The sequence below is a fragment of the Grampus griseus genome (assembly GCF_964374135.1).
Source record: "Grampus griseus genome assembly, chromosome: 4".
In the NCBI taxonomy this organism is placed as follows: domain Eukaryota; kingdom Metazoa; phylum Chordata; class Mammalia; order Artiodactyla; family Delphinidae; genus Grampus; species Grampus griseus.
The window spans coordinates 130,974,248-130,999,994 of record NC_138997.1 but is presented as its reverse complement, the minus strand read 5'-3'; the positions used below and the strand labels follow the sequence as shown (position 1 = coordinate 130,999,994).

The window sequence follows — 25,747 nt, the reverse complement described above, 5'->3', positions numbered from 1 at the left end:
CACAGCATTACAATGCGATGAGCTTCTAAGAGTGTGGCACGCAGGAATGGTGTGGAAAAACAATGTGGAACCACCGTGCTCGAAACAAGACAGGAACTGTCCTACAACAAGTCAGAAATCAAAAACCCAAAGGTCCACTCTAAGTGGAACTGTAAAGCTGAAGTCAAAAAGGCAGAAAGCACCCCATTTTGCAGCCTGCTCCCACCTACAAAACAGACCTGTATGATTCTCTCAAATATGCAGGCTCCTAATCTCTATTTTATACTTTCTTTATGAGACACTCACCCGTTAAAGTTTGTGTGTTTTTACCAAATGATCCTTCCAAAACCATTAAAAGAACTTCCACAAGGAAGCCCGGGACGTGAGTCCTCACTCAGGTCATGGGCGGGGTCACAGTCCTAAAGTCCACCCTCACTGCCCCTCCCCGGCTTTGCTGCAGAGCCCCGTTCACCCCTAATTCTGACACCCAGCAACCTACAACTCGGCCTGGGGCAGGCCCACCCCCGGAAAAACTTCCGCAGACAACACACTCCCGTGGCCCCCTCCCCTCTTGAAACGATTATCTTCCCCGCCCTGTCACCATGTGCCAAAACACCAACTGCTGACAGCTGAACCCTCCTCCAGCCTCCTGGAAGGCACCCCTGCTCCCACTCCGGACCTGTCAGGACCTACAAGGAGGGGACGGAAAGGCGAAGACCACTTGTTCCCAGCAACAGCTTCAGCCTCAGCTCCCTAGGGCCTACGTTACAAGAGAGCTTTACAACAAGAAGAAAAGAAAAGGAAGGTGCTACCGGAAGAGGAATTCCTTAAAAGTAACAGCGTGAAGCAGCAGGGCAAGAAGAATGCAGTTCCCACCTGAGGAGCGGGTGTAAGAACTGTGAGAAGGTAAGAGGCTGAGAAAGCGCACGAACGGTCCCCAGCTGGAAATGAGGCAACAAACGCTGGTCACAGCTTCATTGACTTGGACAGCTAACATTTACCTAAAGGGAAGAGTTTGGAAAACGGAGACTCTTTTAAAATCAAAATGTTTTCCTGCTAGCTTTCCACAGTTTCCCAGAGAAAGCACGCGCTTCAGTCACTGTATGCAGAATGCAAGCATTGACCAAAATAGAATGATGTTCCTAAACACACATACATACTCTCATGCAAAATTACGCAAGAAGAGTAAAAATAGTACTTTTGTTCTAATAAATTCCGTTTTCACCAGCCCTAAAAGATCTTGAGTAAAGAAGGTTGAGAATGCTGTGCTGTACTTCTCCAGGGAACCTGGTACAGGAACGGGGTGAGCGCACGACAGAATCGCCTCCTCTGGGGCTCTAACGTACTTAATCCTTGACATCAGCCTGATGTACCTCACCTGGGGTTACTTACTCCACCAAGAAATCCAAGTACACACACACGTGACTATCTTTAAGACAGACACTACAGCGGTTGCATGCTGAAAACATCTGTCCAATGAAAGCCAGTGAGAGAAAGCAGAGGGCCCTTAGCATCATTTAGGGCAATCACTGAGTATTATCTAGGTGGTAGTAGGATCAGTAATAATCAATTAAAAGGGCTACTTGCAACACTCCAGAGAAAGCAGCAAGAAAATATAACTGCATATATAATGCATCCCACAAACATGTGAATACCTAATATATTAGGAGGCGCTGGAGCAAAATGACTATCCCTGATCTTATGGAGTTCCTGGTCTAGCAGAGAAGACAGACAAGTCCACAGGAATTCAATATGCTTAATGCTCGACAGTGGTAAACACAAGACTCTACAGAAACACAGCCTGACTGAGTCGGAAAGATTCTGAGCCAGAGTCCTGAAGAGCAAAGGGGAGGTAACAACAAGCAGCAGCACATTTTGGGCAAAACGCTGTAATACTTTACATATAACCTAGCATATTCCTCTGTGCAGCAACTTCACACTCAGAATCTCGCTATTTGCTCATTTATTTACTAATATTCATCCCTTCTTACCTTTCTATTCAATTGCCAAGGCTTGTCATTTCATAACGTATGACCCTTTCCGGTCCCCCTACTGCCCCACGAGGTCTTCAGCCACCTATACCGAAGATTACTTTAGGCACCACCGTTCCGTTCTCCATGCCCACAATTTTTTACCCCTTCCAATTGTTACAACAAATTAAACCATCCTACGAGGTGACCTCATCGAGCTGTTCCCTATGCCAGTCTCTCCCTCCGTTCCACACTGCAAATGGGTCCAGCCAGAAACTCAGAGGTTTTCCACCACCTGGCCCCTCCCTGCTCTACCCAAACATCTCTCCTAACAAGCCCCTGTAACCAGTTTGCCTGGCTTCTATCCTTGAAAACACCTCTTCTTTCCATCCTCAGTCTCTGCTGATGGTGGTCCTTTGGCCCTTTCCTCCCCCGCCCCCATCCATCCCAATCCCACCTCTTCTCCAGGGCACAGCTCAAAGTCACTAAGTACCCTGTCAACCATCCCAATTAAAAGCATTTACATTCTATACCACTCATTTCACATTTTTCCTTCTTTTAGAACTTTTTCACCCTACTTTTTAATGTACTATTTTCTTTAACAGCCAATCAACTCCTGCCTTGCATTATCACTTAAATGTTCTATATACGTGTCTCTAAAAGGTTATAGTAAGTTCCAGAAAAGAGATTCTCTCGAGTTAAATGTGAAATAAAGACATCACAGAGAGAGGTCTTGAGCAAAACAAGACTTCAAAGGGCAGCTACAACAGATACCCCCAGCCCTCTGGGTCCAGTCCTCAATAGGGCTTGTCCTGACATCCTGTCTGATTTCATCAAAACTGGCTCAAAGTGATGCAATTTATAGGAGCCTGGAGTGTCCATTTGCCATGAGGAGCATAACAGCTAGGCAGACAAAACACTAATTATTGGGCATTTGGGACTTTGCCCAAAAAGCGAAAGATTACCTAGGAAGCCTGATTATAATCAGAACATTGCCTGGAAAGACCAAGTAAGAGGAAGTCACTGGCCAAAGACCCTGGCTGCATCAGTGAAGCGACAATCCTTTGGCAGCACGGAGGGACATGCCAAGACAACCAGGCACGAGTGGCAGCTGCTCAGAGCACCATCTCCTCAGGAAGCACAGGTAACATCCTGCATGCAGATCACTCTCCTGCAGCCTCTTCTGTCGCAGGGGTTAAAATGTAGTGGATTAGCTAATATAGTAATTCAATTACAACTGTATCAAGTTAGATGCCAGAAATATGGTGAACAAGATACGGAATGGCCCACAGGGCGATACAGTAAGCAAGTAGATAAGTAGCCTCAGTGTGGTACCTACTATAAAGGTTACAGGATGCATGGATCATAGTGGACATGGGCTATGTATGTGAGACGGCAAGGTACCTCAAAACCTTCAAATGTAAGTTTCCTCAGACTGAAATTCGGGGGGGAAGTCAGCAGGCCCTAAGTTAAGAGCAGCCATCAGCTGAAGGAACCCATCCCCAAGTGGTTCAAGAATTTGTAAGGGAGCAAGTTCAGCGACCTGGGTGTGGCACCAGGGAGGCAGGACTGGCATGCGACTCCAGCTAAGAAAGAACGGGAAGTGGCCTGGAGGACAAAGAGAGAAGAGCTTTTACAAAGGAGTAAGATGATTAAGAATCTGAGGATGTCTGTTCAACGCTACTCCCGGGAAGAAGACAGCTGTGAGGAAAACAAACTGTCCAGTCACTAGAATTACTCTCTGTGGTGGAACAGGGACCATTTATCAGGCCATAAACTCTACAGCTACAATAAGGACTACACCCTAGTGGTTTTAATTATCTTATGGTTTATATGCAGAAAGGCTGTTTTTTTCCTTCAAAGTATCAGTTTTGTCCACTCTGTTTTCATTCTTATTTATTTCACTCTCAAGAAGTTCTAGAACTTCAATTCAATTAAAGTTCAATTAAAGACCTCTACATACTACTTCTCTATGTATTACCTAATGCAATGTATTGGATTAGCTGTGTGTTAAAATAACCTATAGGATGAATGACTGAGTTCCTGTACATAAACTGTATCCTATGTTCACTCAGCTTTATGGAATTTAAAATGCTTCACTTTAATATCTAAATGACCTTTCACTGGAGTAAGTTCCACTACTTTATTTTCAAATTTATAGGTGCCCTTCCATTCTCTGTCAAAGTTAATGATCTAATACTTAAATGTACTACATTTTATAATGTATTTAGAAAATGTATAATATAAAAATGTACTTTAAAGAATGTATTTTCAGACACCAAGTAGTCTTACATAAAGATAAAGGTATTTTATAATGAGCTAGTTCTGTTTGCTAAGTTCACACAATTCAAATATTATTTCTAAACACTATGCAACTGATAATTTTATTGCTAAGTTATTGGTCATAGACTATTACCTCCCCTATAAAAAATGATTTACATTTCCTTAATATGTCTTCTTTCTTTTTGTCTTCTATGAAGTATACAGTACCCAAGGCAACAAAATACCCAAATATAATAATGACCTATACTTCACAGTAATCTCCTATCCCTAAATGAATGTGAAGGAAATCCAGCTGATTTCTTACCTCAGTTTTTAAAGCAAACATTAATCGCCTAGGTAGTAAGTTTTCAAATTGACAACACTATCTAATTCATATGCTCAGAGCGTAAAAAGACTAGTGTGACTGTAACTCAAACCCAGATTTCTCACTTTAACCAAAGGGTTATATCTGGTCAAAAAGATAGTCACAGATTTGACTTAACTGACAAACTGCTTAGATATTAAATGTTAAAGTTTTAACCTTGTCTAAATATTTCAACCCAGAAAAACGGAACTTTTAAAAATGTGTCCTTTATAATGTCGTACATCAAGATGTGTTTAAAGGGGGCTTCCCTGGTGGCGCAGTGGTGAAGAAGCCACCTGTCAATGCAGGGGACACGGGTACGAGCCCTGGTCCGGGAAGACCCCACGTGCCACAGAACAACTAAGCCCGTGCGCCACAACTACTGAGCCTGCGCTCTAGAGCCCACGAGCCACAACTACTGAGCTCCTGAGCCACAACTACTGAAGCCTGTGCGCCTAGAGCCCGTGCTCCGCAACAAGAGAAGCCACCGCCACGAGAAGCCCGTGCACCGCAACGAAGAGTAGCCCCCGTTCGCCACAACTAGAGAAAGCCCGCGCACAGCAATGAAGACCCAACGCAGCCAAAAAATAAACAAATTTATAAAAAAGAAATGCTGCCCAAGCTATTATAGAACCTTTGCAAAGACATCATACTTGAAAATATTCAGCAGAAAAGAGTTTATATTAGCAATAATCAACCACCTCTCCCAAAAGAAAAGATTTTAAGAACTGACCAGATAATCTTAACTGCAAGATTTACTCCTATGAATGTTACTAATAAAGTCCAAGTGCTACAACACATTAGCTCACCATAAATTCTTTATAAATTATTTTTAAACTCAGACTTTAAAAGTTAATAAAACAATTTTTCAAGATTTTAAGGAATTTATAAGTAAGAGTGGTTCTGAATGAATTAGGCAGCTCCCATTTGGCAATTTATAAATAATCCAATCTCTGCTTATGAGTCCTAGAACAATCTATTAAACCCTTCCCAGGTCTCTGTAATTGATGACTCAATTAGAGTCAGTACCTAAAGAGCAGTTATGACAAAACACTCCAATCACTTGTATTTGTAATGTATCTTTTTTAACTTCCCTTTACATGAGAGTAAATGAATTCACCCCAAACAATAAAAGCAATCAAGCACGTTGGCCTCCAATCCTGAGCTTCTATCCCTATTTCCATCTACCCCAAATTCCTTTCTGTTAGATCTATATGCTCAGATATGGAAGATCCCAAAGACATATCAAGAAAGAAACACCAGCAAACTGTAGGGGGGGGGAATGAAATATCAGTCCATTTACATATAAAAGAGGAGAGAAGAGAATATATACACCAAATGCTTGCATACTCAGGGAAAATTTCTGGAAGAACATTAAGGTTAATAGTGTTTATCTCTGAGAAATGTGACTGAAGTGTTCCAAACAGAATAGGTTGGGAACTTTTACCTCCCTTTATGACCTTTTACATGTTGTTAATTTTTTACCATGATCCTGTACTACGCTATTTATAATAGTAAAGATTTAAAACCCCAAACCTTTCTTCCCTGCTCCTCACATTATAGAAGACGCTGGGAACACAACTTCTTGGCCCCTGGCAGGCACCAGCCTAAAATGAGCAACCATCAATAAACTATATACATTCCACCTCCTTCCCGAGATGGGGTATCAAAGGTTTGTCTTGTTTCAAAATACCTGACAAAATAGCACAGGACGAAGAAATAGAAAAGGTAACAGGATAGTGCTGTAAAATGCTACTATCACTCATTCACTATTTACTTCAAAAGTAAAGGTTTCAAAACATAAGAATATCCAGCACCAGTAGCAGGTCACTAAAAACATATGCAATTAGAAAAACTAAGCCAGACAGGAAAACTAGGGTTTAAACTACCTTTAAAGAATAAATACTCAACTTCCTATTCACTTTAAGAGCAGTACTATTTCGGAAAAAAAAGTAAAAAAAAAAAAAAAAAAAAGCTACATTCCAGAGATGGTTAACAAACACACCATTTCCTCTACCCATTGCAGGCAGGCATGGTTAATAAATTAGGTCACTCTCCACCCCCCCTCCCCCACCCCCACCGCAAACCCAGGCATGACTTCAGAATCCTCCTTAACACATTGCTATTAGTCAGAATTCAAATGAAAAACAAAGCCTATTTGCCCTACAGGTCCTCTTTTCACACTTTTCTTTTGACAATTTACCAGAAAAAACTAAGACCAAACTCTTCAGAATAGATTCTTGGGATCTCTGAACCAAATTCTAATTTATAACACACACACAAGCACATCTTCAGATCAGACTCTAAAACTTCACTGAAGAATAACACTTTAGAAAAAACTAAGTGTAACTTAGCTAGCAGGAGATAATTCTGAATGAATCAAGGTAAGGATAAGGATGGAAAGGAGTCTACAACCCCTTATTCTACCCTTGGAAGAATAAGCCAATAAATGCCAAGTGATAAAGCGTAATTTTAAAAGATTTTTAAATGCTCAAACCAGATGTTCTTATACAGGATATACAAAGCAGCTTCTGCAGAAACCAGACTCAACCAGTTAATGACAATTACACTGTGCACAGATTGAAATGCAGCTGTTTTGAGGAACTTTGTTCCCTGATTATAGCCGGTTGTCAGAAACTATCAGTTACCACTAACAATGTTAAGTCACCAAAAATTTTTAAAGTACTGTTTTAAAAAAAAACTCAGACTCCCAGTGTTGTACATTAGGAGACCAAGACGGCACACTTAAAACTGCATTTACACATCATCTGAATTACGTATGAAAACAAACATTTCATCACAATTGTACAAGTTTCGTTATTATGGTCATGGAAACATAAGACAGTCTCAGAGCCTACCAACAAGGTCTGGAAAGTATTATTCTCTGAGGCGAAAGCTGAAGAGTCTCACCCTTTTCATGGATTGTGTCTACAGGAAACCCTCCCCAAAGAAACCCATAAAATCATAATTGCGGCACTAGAAAACATTTTAGAGATCATTTACCTGGCCCGACTTTAAAAAGACAAAGTACATAAATAAACGCTGGCGAGGTTAAGCAGCGTGAGCGGGGACACACAGGTAGGTAGGTCTAGGGTGAAGCCAGTGGCTGAACCAAAGACCAGTTCCCGAGATGGGTGGCCCTCCTGTGCCATCCACCCTCCTCCCAGCGCCTGAACCACAGGCTTCCCGCTCCTGGACACCTCCTGCGATTTAGAAAGAGGTCATCTCAAAGATTAAGGCCATGGACTACATGTTACCAGGGAGCCGACAACTAAAATGTACTAAGTAACAGTCTGTTAACTTGGAACTTGAGAACACGGTTTCCTGGAAGCTGATGTGAATATGGTTGCAAATGCCATTTTGCCTGGTGGAGCCTACAAAAGGTAGAGCCGGAAAGAGAGTGTGCCAGTAGTTCCCTGGACACTATCACAGGGGTAGGAGTCCTCTGAGCAGCTGGCATTAACTTCTGATCGGTGACACATACACCCTACTCGGAGAGAGGTTATCTTCCTCTGGATGTATCTCCCTCTGGATATATTCCCAGGTTATAATGTATATCCCCAGGTTATAAATGTATACCCTTCTTGGCCTGGTCCCCTTGGAGGGTGTGACTCCCTAGCTGTGCTTTCCTAGGTACACAGGGTTCTGTATTACACATCCTATCCTCAAAGGGGATCTAGGAATCAAAAAGTTAAGAGCCACAGCCCTCAGACTAGCCAACTCCCTTCATATTTATCAAACAAACTTCTGATTTCAACTTGCTATTTCAGATTCCTATCAGAAAGGGAATTCAGCCCCAGCAGAGACAATCTGGTGACTAGGTGATGCTGTTATCACTATACTATACTACAGGTATATACTATAAGTACATATAGTATAGTAAGGCTGCATGACTATAAATCAGGGATCCATAGCCTGTTTTTGTCCAGTCCCTGAGCTAAGAATGTTTTTTACATATTTAAATGGTTTGGGGAGAGGGCATCAAAAGAACATTTCAGAACACCTGAAAATTATACCAAATTCAAACTTCACTGTCTGTAAATAAAGTTTTATTGGGAGACACCACGTTCATTCATTTACCTCTTGTCCACCGATTGCTTTCGCAACAATGGCAGAATTGAACAGCTGTAATAGAGACGTCAGGCCCACAGAGCCTAAAATATTTGCTATCTGGCCCTTTACTAAAAAAGTTTACTGATTCCTGCTATAAATCAATAGACTGGCAGTAAGGGGGTGAGAGGGAGGGGCGGGGTGGTGGTGGTGGTGCTCTAAACAACTTAAATAAAGGCCAAGAAACCCATGAATTTTTCTCAAAGGAAAACCCCTGAGGCTCCTACTTGGGGCCAGTGTACACAAAGTTATAAAAACTTCTAACATGCTTATCTGATTTTCAAGCCAGTGACCAATAAGCAGAAAAATGACTGTTCTAGACAGGCATTTTAACTACAATACATGGTTAACAGGGATGTAAAAGGATCAGAGAGAAATCAAAAAAAGAAGTCACCAGAATTTAAATGCTAAACTGAAATCCCAGGACGCACTTAAAGGTATTCATCCAAACCCTGAAATGACATGCAAATTTCGGTGCAACTCACTTTTTCTGTGGGAGAGATTCCACAGGTTTTGGAACTCAAGTGTCCTTGACCTTAAAAAAGTTACAAGCCACCAGAACTCAGCCTACACATCTTTAAGTGCATCATTTTATTTCAACACTGAAATAACTGATGCTTATAAAAATGACCATGAGTCATTAAGAAAAACCTTAAACCACGTTATGTGTACTTTGTGCTAAACAAATGCGAACCAGGTAGCTCAAACTCCAGCAACTTGTTAACCTTGCCAATGCTTGCTGCTTACTTACCCTGGAGTAAGGAGTAAAAGAAAAAAAAAAATGCTCTTTTATTCTTCAGTTTGGACTCTCAGCCATGAAACCTTCACTTAACTGCTTAGAAACTGTCTTAGCAGCTGTCATGAATTTTCAAATTAAAACCTCCTGTGCAAACATTAAATGCTCAATATTAAAAAGTATATATTACTGCCAATTGGAAGAGCTTTCAAACCAAGAGAAAACTGTGGATTAATTCCTTCAGCAAATAAGCCCAACAGAACCTGAAGTTTTAAAAATGAACTTACTTCAACTGTCCTCAGTCACCTTATTATGTCTTAACTCTACCTGAAGAACCAAAAGCAAAAAGTTAATATCTGACTTGTTTTAGAATATTCATCAAAAGCTTGGTACTTGAACATTTGTTAGGCACACATAATACACCACTGCTCTAGAGTTAATAAAGGACTCAAAAGGGGAAATACCCAGTCTCTTCCCCAGAGACCAGGCTTTCCATTCCATTTCTGGCAATCTATTTTTGTTGCTTTCAGGTGAGGAAGACATCCTTAATAATCATTCAAGGTCTAGGCTAGATAAGGCCAGGCCACAATAACATGGCCAGAGTCAGGATCAATAATATCAATAATATCAATAATATCAATAATATCCTCTTAGACTAGATTTTCTCTCCATGACAGTTAACCCCAGCTAAACTTAAAGACAAGATGCCACTTCCAACTCAAAGGTTAAAAGGCCCTCCAAGGCCACTCTTCCATTTGTTAGGAATGCAGAGTTAACTTATTCCATCAGAGCCCACCAACTGTGAAAACATCAAAATATATACCCCTCCCAATCACAGAACAATATTGTCGTATAAGTACACCAGGCAAATGGCAAGACTCTGTTTCAATTAAGTCTCAACTTTTTGAAATATTATATACTACAAATAATAAACATATTAACTGTCCAAATTTTAATTCATAACCAAATAAAGTGCTGTCAGGTCTTGAAAAGAGACAAAATAGACTGAACACTAAAACGTTCAAGGAAACAATTTACTGTCTCAGGAACTAAAACTTTCCCAATTAAGGTTCCTACCAGGCTGCTGACACCACCTAAGAAACTAACAATTCCAAGCAAAGCCAGCCTTCATTTGAAAAAAATAAATTCTTTTTTTAAGGTATCGATAAACATGGTGACAGTTCTAGCTATCACAGGCTTGCACAAGGAGGGGAGGAAAAAATTTAACCGGTATAACTCCCGCTGTTTGAACAATTTTTAATTCCAATCCAAATAAAAAGCAAGATATTGGCTAAGATGTCATATTTTCCTCCAGAGGATGTCTTACTGTTATTAACCATGTGGGAAAACTGGGTTTATAATGCAAATTCTGACAGACCATTAAGAGTGTAACAGATGCCCCGCATCACTAAATGAGGAAAGAGCTTCCCCAACAGAAAGGAAGGAAAGCAAACAGAACCATGACATTCTTACGTCTCCTCCTCAACTCCTGACTTGTATTTGGTCAGTGCCTGATGTCTTTTTTTTTTAACATCTTTATTGGAGTATAATTGCTTTACAATGGTGTGTTAGTTTCTGCTTTATAACAAAGTGAATCAGTTATACATATACATGTTCCCATATCTCTTCCCTCTTGCGTCTCCCTCCCTCTCACCCTCTCTATCCCACCCCTCTAGGTGGTCACAAAGCACCAAGCTGATCTCCCTGTGCTATGCGGCTGCTTCCCACTAGCTATCTATTTTACGTTCGGTAGTATATATATGTCCATGCCTCTCTCTCGCTTTGTCACAGTTTACCCTTCCCCCTCCCCATATCCTCAAGTCCATTCTCTAGTAGGTCTGTGTCTTTATTCCTGTCTTACCCCTAGGTTCTTCATGACATTTTTTTTCTTAAATTCCATATATATGTGTTAGCATACAGTATTTGTTTTTCTCTTTCTGACTTACTTCACTCTGTATGACAGACTCTAGGTCTACCCACCTCATTACAAATAGCTCAATTTCGCTTCTTTTTATGGCTGAATAATATTCCAATGTATATATGTGCCACATCTTTATCCATTCATCTGTCGATGGACACTTAGGTTGCTTCCGTGTCCTGGCTATTGTAAATAGAGCTGCAATGAACATTTTGGTACGTGACTCTTTTTGAATTATGGTTTTCTCAGGGTATATCTTGATGTTTGCTGTTCTAACCACCTCAGTACTGGAACACAAACAGGTGATAATTCTTTTTCCAGCAAGTCTGTGGATAAAAACATCACGCAAATGTCTTTAAAGTAGTTTTCAAACAAATAATCTCCAAATTGAAGACTTCCAAATTACAATAAAATGCTAGTTTAATTCCAACTCTTTCAAATCCAGTCATGATTGATTCCAAAGGCATGCCTCCTCAATGCCAGAGGTTCTGTCAAAGTTACTACACAGACTAAAACCTACTTACGGGAAATAACCAGATGCAATAAATGGTCTCTGACTGGACAGCGTTTTAGACAAAGCTGCTGTGTTATATTTCAGGGCCGAGTGAGGAAATCTGAATATCTCCCAATAAGAGACAAGCCTGCTAACGGGGAGGGGGGGGGAGGACACCAAAAAGCAAAAACTCCCTACACAACTGTAGAGCCAGTATGACTCATTCCGATTAAAACATACATACAAACATATACACAATTATCTGGAAAACGATACAATGCTGATTTCTAGGTGGTAGGAATGTGTTTTTATAGTTGCTTCTCTAATTTTCAACAATGTACACGTAACACCACTTCTGTAATAATACTTTAAGCCACTAAGGGCTCCTTGAAGTCCAAAATCAGTATTTATGAAGGTGAAACACATGGAGATCTGCTTGTATTCTCACCAAGTCCTCCAAATTTTGTTTCTGTTTTTAGTTAATCCTTCTCCCCAAAGTGTCTGGGCTAAGCAATTGTTCATTTCTAAAATACAACACTTCCTTAAATTCCAAAAAAGTTTCTCTTCCTGGTCTCTCCAGCACACTCATCATTTCTCACTATTTTCCCTTTATAGCTACTCTTTCAACCTCCGTAAGAAATATAAAACTAAAATACTAATTTATAGGCTGAAAACCTGTCAAGTGATGGAGGAGGAACTTGGGCGGGGGGGGGGTGATCTTTTTCTTTCTAAATGAACATATACCTACCCTTGTCAAAAGTTAAAAATCTGTGACAACCCACTCAACTTTTCTTCTTGAAAAGCAGCCTATGACCTTAAGATGGAATCAAGTTCAAGTTCTACTGCCTTTATCTCTGGCTGGTGTAAGGAGGAAAGGAGATGTGTAACACTTACGTAGCTGAAAATGCCAAGTCATCAAATACACATATAAAAATACACAAACTTAAGGAAGAAAGCAAAATAACCAAACAATCCGAAAGTCATCTGAGTTAAAAGTGACATTAGATGAGACTGAAACCTTTGGGACAAAAGGACACTAAGAATTCTCAGTTCCAGGTATCTGCTAGACTGTCACACACAGAACATCTTGTTAGCTCTCTAGTGTGTGTTGCCCACTCTACTACCACACATTATTGTATCAACAGTGTTGTCTGTGGAAGTAAGGTCCAGTTACACCGAACGCTTCCTTCCTCCACCTAAAAGCGATTAAATCTTGATTAGCTGTGATTTGGTCAAATACCACTTACTAAAGTAATCTCCAACCATTGGTGGATCACTGTCTAAATCAGCTTTCAGGGAAATAATTTCTCTGGATCTTAAAACTAGTTCATTAACTTCGAAAGATATTAGCCTCGAGCCAGGTAGGTAACTAGAGAGCTAGCCTGTCGCAGCGGGTTTTCTAAAAAGGAAAAATAGTTCCCTAATAAAAACCTTTGGGAAAGAAGCCCCTAAGCATTGCCATTAATGGAAACTTCAGATTCTCTCGCAATTTCCTAAAAATGTAGCCGTCTCAAGTCATTCAACTGCAGCTATCACTTTACAAAAAGAAAATTTAAATTCCCCCTCGGCTGTGGTAAACAGAGGGCGGCAGACCTTCGCCGCCGCCGAAGCGAGGTGGGCGCCTCCCTCCTCGTTACTAGAAAACCAGCCCAAGCTGCTTTTAAACGGTCTCCGGGTGACGACGCATTCCTAACGGGTTTCGAAGGCACGTTTAAATCGCCCGCTTTTTTGTTTGCACGCTGCATTCACCGGGTGCCGGGACTACGGCCGCCCCCGCGCGCCGGGGAGGGGGAGCCCAGGGTGGGGAAGCCGGGGCGAGGGTGTACGACAGGGCAGGGAGCACCCGGGGCGAAGGACTCGTGGATGCGGAACCCGTGTGGGAGGAGGGAGAGTGCGGGTGGGCTGCGCAGAGAGAAAGCTGAGGACCCCAGGAAGGGGGAGGGGATCCCGGGGAGGGGAGAACTGAGCCGCCGCCCCGCACCGGAGAACGCACCGCGCGGCTCCCGCGGCCCGCAAGGCCGCGGCTTCGCGTGGCGACGCTGCCCCTTCCCTCTCTCTCTCTCCTCCTCCTCCTCCCAAGGCGACAGAAACAACAGCGCGGGAGGAGGGGAAAGTAACTCCCGGCACCTCCGCCGGAATTAGCCCCGGTGCAGTGATGACACCTTCTCGTGGCGCAACCAAGCCCCGCTCCCTCCGCAGCGGCGTCCCCGCCGCCGCCCTCTCCATTTGAAAGTGGCCACCCCCCGCCGCCGCCGCCGCCGCCGCCGCTCCTCCCGCCCCGCCGCCGCCAGCTGCACCAATCCGCTCGGCCCCAGTTGCAAATCAAACGCTCCCTCGCGTGTAGAAGCCACTTGCGCCGCTGGAAACGGCCGCGCCGTCCCCCTCCCCGAGTCCCTCCCGGGCGGCACCTTCGGGCTGGGGCGGGCGCGCCGGCGAGAAACGGTTGTGAGACGGGAGCGGGAGCTGCGGCGGCCGCGAGCAGCTAGGAGAGGGCTCGGCGCCCGCTCCCGCCCCCAGACAGTTCTGGAAACTGTGTATCACCTCTGTCACAGGAAGCCATCCGACGAGGAAGGCGGCGCGGAACCAACAAACAAACGCCTGCGGCCGCCCGCCGGAATCAGCGCGGGGACGGCGACGGGCTTCGGGCAGTTCCCCAGGCGGGAGCGCGGTGGCCGCCCCCGCGCCTCGGGCTTTGTGCGGGGTTCCCGCGGCGCGGGCGCGGTGGGCCGGGCGTCCCCGCCCCCGAAGCCCCCCACCCCGGGCCCGGCAGCTCTGCTGGGACCGTTAGGTGACGCTCCAGCCGCGGCCGAGAAAGCAGCGCCTCAGCCGCCGCCCGCCCCCATTTCCACATGGAGCCACCTCTCCTCCAACGCCAAAGGCGGGCCACAAAAGTTGGCCCCAGGGCCACCCAGCACCTGCCCACGTGCCGCGGAGGCTCGCTCCCGGGTAGCCCCCGTCCCCTTCCCCCCGCCGCCCTCGGCCGCCAGGTCACCTATTACCGGTGGGAGGGGAGAGAGGCTGCTATTTAAACGCCCGCGGAAGTTGAGGCACCCCCACTGGCGGGTGCCGTGCACCTGCCTCCCGCCGCCGCGCTCCACCACTTTGAGCAGCAGCCGCGTCCTCGGCCCCGCCTCCAGCCCGCAGGCGGGCGGGGGGAGCGGGAAGGAGGTGGAAGGGATCGAATTTCTCCAGCAAATGGGACCGTTCCGACAGGATTCGGTTCCCCGGTCAACATTCCACATTCCATCCCTCTCCCGCATTTGCAAGCCAGCTCCAACAACCCGGAAAGCCTGCTAGCTATCGAACAACAGCCCCCAACTCACAAATACACACTCGCAGGCACAAGACACGTGCACTGAAGGGCTTTGCAACTTGCAGTCCCGGGGTGCACACTGCACGTTCATTTCAGGCAGCGAAGACCTAGCGATACCACCTCCACAATTTGCAGATGGTGCCAAAGGTTGCAAGTTGCAATCCGTTTTAAGTTCATGGTTAATCGGTAGTTTGCTCTACCAGTGCAACTCCTTCCTAATTTCACCGATAAAGGGTTTTACACTTCACAGGCAGTCTCGCTGTAAGTAAAAGGTCTGATCATTGGAAACCCAATTTGGAAGAATCTAATTTCTAAACTGTCCATCCACTCCCCCACCACCCCTCCCTCACTGCCCTTGAATTGATGCAATGAATATTTTGGACATGTGGTGACGCGGTGACAAGAGCTAAGGCTGCGGCCACCCAACACAGATGTACCTATACACACACACCTATGTTTGGGCAAATACAGTCGTCGTCCCTTCCCCCCGCACCACCACCATCACCACCACGGTCACACACACTCTGGATTCATATATGTACACGGACCTGTGTTCTGCCATTGCCATCTGTCTACCAAGTTGCTACTATGCTTTCCACTTTCATGCAACCTAATGCACTTCGGCTTTTTAAAAAATTCTAATAAACTAAAGCCAACTAAACTGGGCTTCTGCTTCTGAACGCGTTTTAATTGATGATTGGCCTGAAAACCGCATGTTCTTCACAAACCCAAAAGAAGAAAAAGCTCTAAGTCTTCAGTTCCCCAAAATTGAAAAATAATCATAATAAAACTTACTGATCCAACATAGATCAATTCTCAGGATCCAAAAATCATCCTCTCCTCCTCCTCCTCCTCCTCTGGCCCCCGCCCCGGCAATGCCCAAGTTACTGGTGGGATAGTAACGCTGCACTCGGCGGCTGCGTGCCCTCCCTCCTCGCTACATATCGAGAACCCAATCTTTTGGCGCCATATTAATGACGTACTATATTATTTCCACTAGGCAGCGACCTTCGGCATTAAATTACTCCCGAGAACTCCCAAGCAAAGCAACAAAACCATCAAATATGGCTGAGCCTCTCTGCTCGTCCTGCCGCCGCCGCCGCCGCCGCCGCCGCCGCCGCCGCCGCCGCCGCCGCCGCCGCCGCCGCCGCCGCCGCCGGAACGGGACGCGCACACAGACCCACACACGGACACGCGCGGACTCTGGCCCGGCGCACCCTCCCCGCGCGCCCCCCGCGGCCCGCGCGCGTACCTGCTGCGGAGGGCTTCGGCCGCGGCGCTAGGCTCCTCGCCGCTCGCTCCGCGCCGCATGAGTTCGGGCCGCGGCGGGCGGGCGGACTGACTGGCGGGCGGGGAGCCGGGCGGGCCCCTGCTCTCGCCCGCGCGCACACACCCGGCGCTCGCGCAGGGAGGCACTCTCGGACGGGCGTTTGGCTGGTTATGGAGGAAGGACTGTGTGAATCAAACTCATTTCTGGGTCACTGCTGCCACAGGGGGGAGCACTTTAATCCCTTGCCAAAACGAGAGGGTGGGGACAGGAGGGCGGGGGGAGCGCGCGGAGAGCCCGAGGCGAGGGGGGCTCGGTCCCTTGTTAACTCTTCGCGGCCCTCGCCGCAGCCGGCTCGGCCTGTGTCCGCAGGGGCTTGCCAAGAGCAGCACTCTTCAGCTTTTAAAATCTCTTCCTTCATCTCCCTTGTGAGCCTAGAAATTCTTGAGGTGTCTCCAAGCAGGGGGGTGGGCTTTTAAATTATCCCTTTCACACTGTCCCAGTTCCAACTCTTGTCTGACATCACTGCACTAGAAATGGATTCTTTCAACTTAGTTTAAAATTATGTAGATTAAAATGTGGCTATTAAGGAGTGTAGTTTGGGTGAGAGGTTTTATTTTTAGGCTGAATGGCATAGTTCTTTGTAGTAACAGTTTTGGGGAGTTCTGAATTAGAATGACATTTTTAAATACAGAAAATCCAGTTTTGGAGCCGGAACCCCTCTTTAGGTTTGTATCGAAATGATAGTTGTAAATGATCACTAATTCATTAGGAGACAGTAATTATTTATAAATTGACACCACCTTTATGTTACACAGTGTCACAGAACTGGAAATCGCCTTGCAAATATGAGAATTGGGCTTAATTCTAAAACTGGAACTGCAGACTAATATAAAATTAGTTACCAGAGATTAATTTAGGGGTATAACTTACTTTTTCATTGGAGTTTAACATACGTCTTTTGTGGGTCCCCAAAAGAAATAAGTATATATGGCATTCAGCTTCAGAAGGGAAAAGACCTGGATACAGATTAAAAATCCCATTCAGTAAACAGGAACAGAGATCGCTAATTACAAAATTCAATATCAAACCCAAAGGCATATTTATCCACTGGGAGAATTGTTCTGAATATATCAGGTTTGATTTCACACAATCACACACCAACCCATCCACCCACATCAAGAACATAATAAGCTGATAAACGTGGCAAAACAAAACTAATTGAGCCTTCCAAATATTTTTCAGAAAGCAAAGTAAACCAAAGGAAATCTTAAGTATATGTCCTCTTTCCCCTTGCCTGCTTCACTAATGAAGAGTACAAAGACACCCTATCAGTCCTGTTCATGGGCTCACTTAATCCCGTTCAAAGAGCACATATGTAAAGCACTATGCTATCATTATTACTGTTATTAATATTGCACTGCAATTACTGTTATTTTCATTGGTTCACCTTTCACATACTCTACTTCGCAGCCATATAGACCCTGCATTGAATCTGACTACAGGTTATCAGCTGTGTGACTGTTGGGTAAATTACAAAACTGCTCTGATCCTCAATTTCTTCATGAGTAATAAAATGAGGTTAACAGGCCCTATACCTAAAGGGGTGTTAAGGGGAATGAGATAACTCCATAAAAGTGCCCAGCAGAGGCCCTGGCAGTAGGAGGGCCATCCCTCCCATCTCTCTTTCTTGGCCTTCTCTCCATTGAAAATTGCAACTTTTCTACATTCCAGCCAACCTTACTTCACTCATTCCCCTGCAAAAAAAATAAAAGTAAAAATAAATTAAATCACATTTGCCACTTAGCTTTTAACTTATTTTTTCCTGACTATCCCCACTCCCAAAACATCAGGCAACAAAATGAAAGGGTACTGAATAAATGGATGAGAAAAATAAAGAGGTAAAATGGCGCACAAACTCCCAACACTGATAACGTTGATCAAGACTGATGGTCCCAGAAACATCCTCCCAGTTACGCCACACTGTTACAGAATACTGATCTGCTGAGGTAGTGCCATGCGCCATAAATAGCCCTGGACTAAAAGTCTGGAGACTCCCATCAATTCACACTATAACTCTGAAAAATTTCTTTGGATCTTAGTTTCCCCACTGAGATGATAGACAAGATGATATCCAACATCCCTTTTCTCAGTAATTTTCTGATTGTTCTTACCAAACTTAGAAGGTAATGATTATTTGTAGAAATGGTGGACAACTTGAATCAATAAACAACGTGTAAAAACATTTTGTCGTTAATGATCAGCCATTGACATTTTTTAAATAGGTGTCTTTTGCCTGACCACAAAGGAAACTTGTAGACAACCTATTTCTAAAATGGGACCCGCAATGGCATGGTTTGCCCTGTGGCAGCACATTTAATACAGTCTAGATTAAGAAGTACTAAGCTGGTAATTAGGAAAATGAGTTTCTGGTTCTACTCTGTCACTTATTGTCTTAATTTACCAAATCATTCACGATCACCATTTCCTGGTCTCTAGAATGGTCCTGTTAATTCACATTTTATTATCAGAGATAAAAGGACATTCAAGAAAATAGGTACAGAGTAGTCAGTGTAGTTGAAATATCAAGATTCTAGTCTTTCCTGGTCTGATCAGTGTGCATGGTGATAATTAAAATTTTATACATCCCTTTCATTTTGCTGTAGGCATACAGTTTAATTATTTTCTTCCATAATTATAGATTTTTATAGAAAAAATTTGTATATTCATATTCCTGATTTTGAAACCATACATGATTAAGCCTCTAAATGTTTACTTAGTTATTTCATTTGTTTCTACTCTGTACGTAAAGAATTACAAGGCCTAGACACAAAATTCAGAATTGTTCATCTTTGAAACGAAGTAGATACATATGCCAAAGTCCTGCGTATCTCACTCCTTTAAAGAAATGCACAAGAAATTCTTCCTGGCAAATACCATTGCCAACTGGTATATGTTACGACAAATAATGTATACACAATATTTATTGCACAAGTGCTCTCATGGATAAAACAGGTTGTGTTCTAAAAGTTTATATGTACTTTAACTGTTTGGAACTTTGAATTTATGCCCCAAATAAACCTTGTTATTGAGAGAGCTTAAGTTGTCAAGCAGTTTTTTATTTTAATAATTTTAATAAATAAATTACAGAAAAGAATAACGTTTTTGAGTGATATTATTTGGCTGGGAGGGGATCTAATTCAAAGAGGGATAAGTAGGTAGAACTCTGTACAGGAGGAGTAAAGTTGGGAACGATCCTCAGCACATGCCTGACCCCATGAGAAGAAACAGGAGGTGATGGGTAAGAGATTAGGAATAGAGCTCCCTGACTGACCAGTCGATGAGGTCACCAGTCATGAACAGCCTGGCAGGCAGGTGGTTACAACCTCCAGGCGGGTGGTTACAACCTTCCAATATATAGAATGATCAGAAGGCCAATGACCAAGATACTTTCTTGCTGGTGTCAGGACTGACTAAATTATTTCTCTTCTTGAGGTTCTTTCCTTCCTTTTCTTTGTTTTCTTTTGCTTGTCTTTGATTTGATTATTTTAATTTTGTTGATTTTCATACTTCTGGCACAGTTTAAGATGTCAAAGAGAAATAAGTCTGACAGAGGGACAGAAGAGGAAATAATTTAATTCAGCCAGATGGAAATGCCCAAGACTGAGGAGGTTCAAAACAGGAGAAGCTTTTCTCAGTCATGAAGGGAAAACAAGATGATGGAGAGAATTTTTGAAATTTAGAAAGGCGGAGAAAGGTGATAAAACTCACCCATCGGGATAACTATTATAAACATTGCCATATCTTTTCAGGTTTTTTCCTAGGCATTTTTAATAAAATTGGAATGATGGTGCATATTTCATTTTACAATCTTCCTTTTCACTTCTTTCATCTTTATCATTTCAGTATTTTACTTTTTAAAGTAACTTTTTCCCAGGTCTTTGCCAGCCTGCATATCATAACTTCATTTACAGGCCACTTCAACCATGTATTCTCATAGTTACTCCCTCAAACTTGTCAACTATTGGGAAGTTTTGCCAAATTTAATATTGAATTCAAATATCTCTATTTTAGCCATACCTCCAAGACTTCCAAAGCTTGTTTCCCACCCACCTTTCTTCTTATCTGAAAAGTCACTCCAATCTACTCCTCCAGTCTTCTCTAACTAGATGCAGAGCGGTGGTAACTCAAAATGTGATCTCCAACCAGCAGCAGCAACTGGTCCTGAGAACCTGTCAGAGATCCATTATTTCCGTCCCCACCCCAGACCTACTGAATTGGAAAGGGGGATCCAGCAATGTGTGTTTTAATGAGCCCTCCAGGTAATTCGGATTCACGCTCAAGTTTGAGAACCACCTGAGTAGATCTTGCTTCCATCCACCACATTCGAAGCACGGGAGACAAGGTTGCAAGTAAAGAGGCAAATAGGTCTATTCTCTGCCCATAGAGTAGTTAAAAACATAAACAGGTGATGACAATTAACTACAGGATGCGGGGGAAGCATATACACCTGAAAGATTACAGGTGTTAGCCAGATTGGGGTTGGGGTGAGGATGGGGGTCTAGTGGGGTGTTGTTTGGGGTTTTGTTTTTAAACAAAACCTCTAGCTTCTGTGTGAGGAACGGATGGTGAAGGTGACACGAGGCAGGAGGCTTTCTGCAGTTACCAGGTGAGAGACGGAGGCGTGGAGGACAGCCATTGATCACGCACGGAAGGGAGACAAGTACGCAAAGCAGCCTGTGATGGAGGCATGCTTAACGCTGTCCCAGTCCTCCGGAGGTCTCTAGCGCGCCCCGTTCAGCGCCTGCTCCGGGCTGGGCTGCGAGAGCTTCCCCCAGCCATCTAGGTGCCCAAGGGATGTTACTGGGGCTTACGGGGTCCCTGTGGCGTCCCGGGAGGGAACAACGTCTGGGCAACCCAAGGAAGGTCCTGTTGGGCAGTGAACAGGTTGAGCTGTCCAAGCCCTGTCCCTGCACGCAAAGCGGCGGCGGACAAAGAGCCGGCCACGGTCAGGAGAACTCGGGCCCCTCGCAGGGTCCTTCTCGGCCCCCCTTCTCGGAAAAGTCTGGGTCAGATCCCAGGCCCCTCCTCCCTCGAGTCGCGGGGTGCCCCTCCACAGTCTTTTTATCCCTCACCGGAAAGCTCCATTTTCCTCTTTTCTTCCACAAAACACCTTAATGGTCCATTATAACCTGAGCCCAAATCATTAGCAAATGAAAAACTCGCTCCCACTTTCTCTAAGGCTGCAGAGTGCAGAGGGGGAGAGAAAGCAGGGAGGGAGGCACCCCACACAAACTGGTTTAGTTCCAATTTTAAGGAAGCAAAGAAAAGGAGTTAACGCCAACACTTAAGTTTCTTCGTTAAAATTGTTTGATAATTTACTTTTTTCTTTTTCCTGCCATGAGGCACGTTTAGTTGTGGACACGACTTGTGTGTGATGGATTGGATGTTAGAGGTGAAGAAGTTGGGTTAAAAGATGACTCCCAGGTCTCTGGCTTAGAGAACTGAGTGGATTCTTCATTTGAAATTCCACCAGACATTCACTGAGCGCTGAGAGGCTTGCGTGGTGAAAACGACAAACCCCTGGCTCCCGGAGCAAAGGAAAGGAAGGAAATTGCTGAGGAAAGGAAATGCGAGAGTGGAAATATGATGAGTTCAGCTTCAGGAGACAACTGAAGATGCCCGCAAGGCAGATGGGGTTGAGAGTCTGCTGCTCTAGAGGAAGGCTGGGTTGCAAACATTGGTTAAGGATTCATCAGCATAGAGAGGTTAACTGAGGCCATGGGAGTGGATGAGATCAACTGGAAGTGTCTATAAAGTAAGAAGAAAACAGAGTCTAGGCTCCAAACTAAGGAGTCATATTTAAAGGATGGCCAGAGGGAGCTGCAAAGGTTCAGTGGTTTCGTCAACGACAGTCCAGTTTACTTGTCCTCATGCCTAAATTTATCAGGACTTCAAAGCACCATAGGAAAAAAATCACAGACCTGTGCTGGTTGTTTCCACGAAGTTTTCATTATCCTCCACCACGTCCTGAAATCACTCACTATTTCCCCAGACAGTTCAATCTCCCATTCTTATTGGGATCTTTTTTTTTTTTTTGCGGTACACGGGCCTCTCACTGTTGTGGCCTCTCCTGTTGCGGATCACAGGCTCCAGACGCGCAGGCTCAGCGGCCATGGCTCACGGGCCCAGCCGCTCCGCGGCATGTGGGATCTTCCCGGACCGGGACACAAACCCGTGTCCCCTGCATCGGCAGGCGGACTCCCAACCACTGCGCCACCAGGGAAGGAAGCCCTCTTATTGGGATCTTGCTCAGAACTCTCTCCCTGTCCTCAGTCTGCCATCCTGCCACTTACCTAGGCATTTTCAGCAGAGCTCCTAACCTTCTACATCACAGATGTAACAGAAGCCACTGGAGAGGAATGCCTCTGACCTTCTACCACCAAACTTGCCAAAGGTCTTCCCTGCAGGCTCACCCTCCCCCTTTTCTATCACAATGGGAGGCATGTGACCTTCCCTTCACCTGGGCTCAGTCTCCGCAGACCTGGCTTCACCTTTTCCTGGTCTCTGACTCAAGATTAGCCCTTCTCTTTCAGGTACCTTCTACTTCTCTGGCTACTGACTCCTTCCTAAACATATTTAATATACTTCTGCCTCCCTCTAAAATGAAACAGCCTCAAATCTCCCTTCCCCTGCCTTCCCCTTTGTAGTCACACTTTTTGAAAGAATGGTCTGTACTCACTCAAGCCTATTGAAATCTGACTTATGCCCCCCAATCACCCCAGAGAAACTGCCCTTGCCAAGATCACCATTGACATTCTTACTGCTAAACTCAGGGGCAATTTCTCATCCTTGTTTTACTTGACCTTTCACTCACATTTAACACTGTTGTCTGTTCATGCCCTGTTTCTTGAAATATTTTCACCTGGTGAAAGCCTTCTTTCACATAACATCAACACTCTTCTGGTCTCCTATCTCTCTGGCCTCTTCTAATTCTCTTGCAAGCTCCTCTTTCTCTTTTGTTACAGCAATGCCTCAGACAAATTGTTTCTGAGTAAATGAGAGGTTTTTTAGAAAATTCAACTGCAGGAGTAATTTTGGTTGAGACATTTTATAAGAAAAAAGGAATGGTTCACCAGCCATGTTTAGAAATGGATACAAAAAAAAAGAACATCTGGTTAAAGATTATTAGGCTAGTCAATCAGCTCGATGGGTAACCCTAGCTTCCCAGAAGGAGTTCTCAGTCTTATTAAAGTCTGTCAGAAAACTGTTCACGCACTTTATCAGGAATGCTAATTGCTTCCCAGAAGGAGTTGTAAATTACATCACACAAAAAATTTCTGTCCCAGACGAGCTTTGAGTCAATTTGCTTTTTCACTTTCAGTCTCTTAAATGTTGGTTTTCCTTAGGGTTCTGTCCTAAGCCCTATTCTCTTCTCATTCTACATGTATCTCTTGGTGTTCTCATCTACTCTCATGACTGCCCCCCAAAACATACACCTATACTTGTATCTCCAATAACTTTCTGAACACCCCATTGGACTACCCACAGGCAGTCCAAACTCGGTATAGCCAAAGTGAACTCATTTTCCCTCCCACTTTGTGCCTCCTCATGTGTTCCATATCTCAGTTAGTGGTACCACCATCCACAATTTGCAAACCCAGGAGTCAAAACATCATCCTTGACTCTTGCTTTTCCTTTGACATCTCCTCCACCATCATCACCACCACCACCAATCCAATCTATCACCAGGTCACATCTACATCAGGCTTCATCTCTCCATCCCTACAGCCACTACCATCTTCTCAGTGACTTAAACCACCATCTAACTTGTCTCTCCCCCTCCAATCCCGTCCTCCTCTAATTCATTCCCTACTCAATGGTCAGTGTGATCTTTTAAAGCAAAAATATGATCTTAGCATTCTCATTTAACACCATTAATTGCCATTTTTTCTGTGTTTACTCTTAAGGATAGAAAGTGTGATCAACACAGCTACTTACTTTTGCTAGTTCCCCTTCCAAACCCTCCCCCTGCTCCATGGCTTTTCACATTTCTTCAGCAGTATCCATTCAGAACCTTTGAAAACGCATAACCGTAAACTTGGATCATTCTTCCCTATCTACACCCCTTCTTTTGGCTCTAATGCACTCAAGTTCTACCAAACAGGCTTATCCTACCTCCCTAACCCCACCTTTTTCTAGGCTTCTATGACACTCAGTATTATCAATATATTCCCTCACTGTTGTAATTTTTTGTACCCCTCACTAGACTGTGATTCAAGGACTTTGTCAATTGTTCTCTCTGTTATGTTTCTAGAACTAGGTCTAACTGTTGGTAGGCAGTTAATAAATGTTTTTGATGCAATGGATGAATGATCAATATATTTGTGTAATTAAATAGTCTCCAAAACACCATTTAAAAAACAGATAACTTTTATTCTTATTTTCTTATACTAAAAGTATTAAATACTATATTTTAGAGAAGCCAAAATTAAAATCACCAAAAGGCTATTACTCAAAGACAATTACCACTAAAATTTTGGAGTATATTTTTCCTGTCTTTTGTATACTTGTGTGTATTTAAATAGACATACATTTTTTAGACAAATGGGGTCGCACTGTATTTCTGTTCTCTGACAATATTTTATTTAACTTATCCCTGTAGTTGGGGGTTTAGGTTATTTCTATGCTTTTACTAATATAGAGTGCTTTAGTGAATATCCTTATAGCTCTATAATCCATGGTTAGGAAAATGGAATTTTGTTGACAGTGTAATAATCCACCATATAAATGGAATTTGCATGATTCCTGATTCTTTATTGTTACACATTTATGTTTTTCTCTAAGCCGTACTTTTACAAATAAGGCTGTAAGAAATATTCCTATGCATAAATTTTTGTTTAACTATTTGACCATTCTTAGGATAGATTTTGAAAAAGTAAATTACTAGGTCAAAGATTTTAAGACTTTGGAATAATTTTGCCAAATTGCTTTCAATGAAACACGTTGTCATTTATTTATTTTTTTGGCCACATTGCACTAGCATGCGGGATCTTGGTCCCCAAGACCAGGGATCAAACCCATGCCCCCTGCATTGGGAGCATGGAGTCTTAACCACTGGACCACCAGGGAAGTCCCAAACACGTTGTGATTTAGATTCACCACTACCATTGTATTGGGGACTTGCTGAGTGTTTGACAGTTACCCAGCATAGAGCTAGACTCTATGGAGGGCTAGGAACATGCTCTCAAAGAGGTACATATTTGGAAAGATATATAATACGTACATGAAACAATAAAGGTAACCTGACCACAAATATAAATACCACAATAATT

General features: G+C 43.7%; 1 protein-coding gene across 2 annotated transcripts in view; it reads right to left on the bottom strand.

Annotated features, from left to right (window-relative positions):
• JADE1 (jade family PHD finger 1) overlaps nt 1-16,499 on the bottom strand; it is a 57,033-nt gene extending 40,534 nt beyond the window's left edge. The window contains exon 1 of one of the 2 annotated variants that reach the window (XM_082653441.1): nt 16,398-16,499. The gene's annotated coding sequence lies outside the window, so the exon portion shown is untranslated. Of the gene's footprint in view, nt 1-15,940; nt 16,007-16,397 lie in introns of those variants that run through there. The other variant, XM_082653442.1, reaches the window with a different exon arrangement.
• Between the last annotated feature and the right edge of the window lie 9,248 nt (nt 16,500-25,747).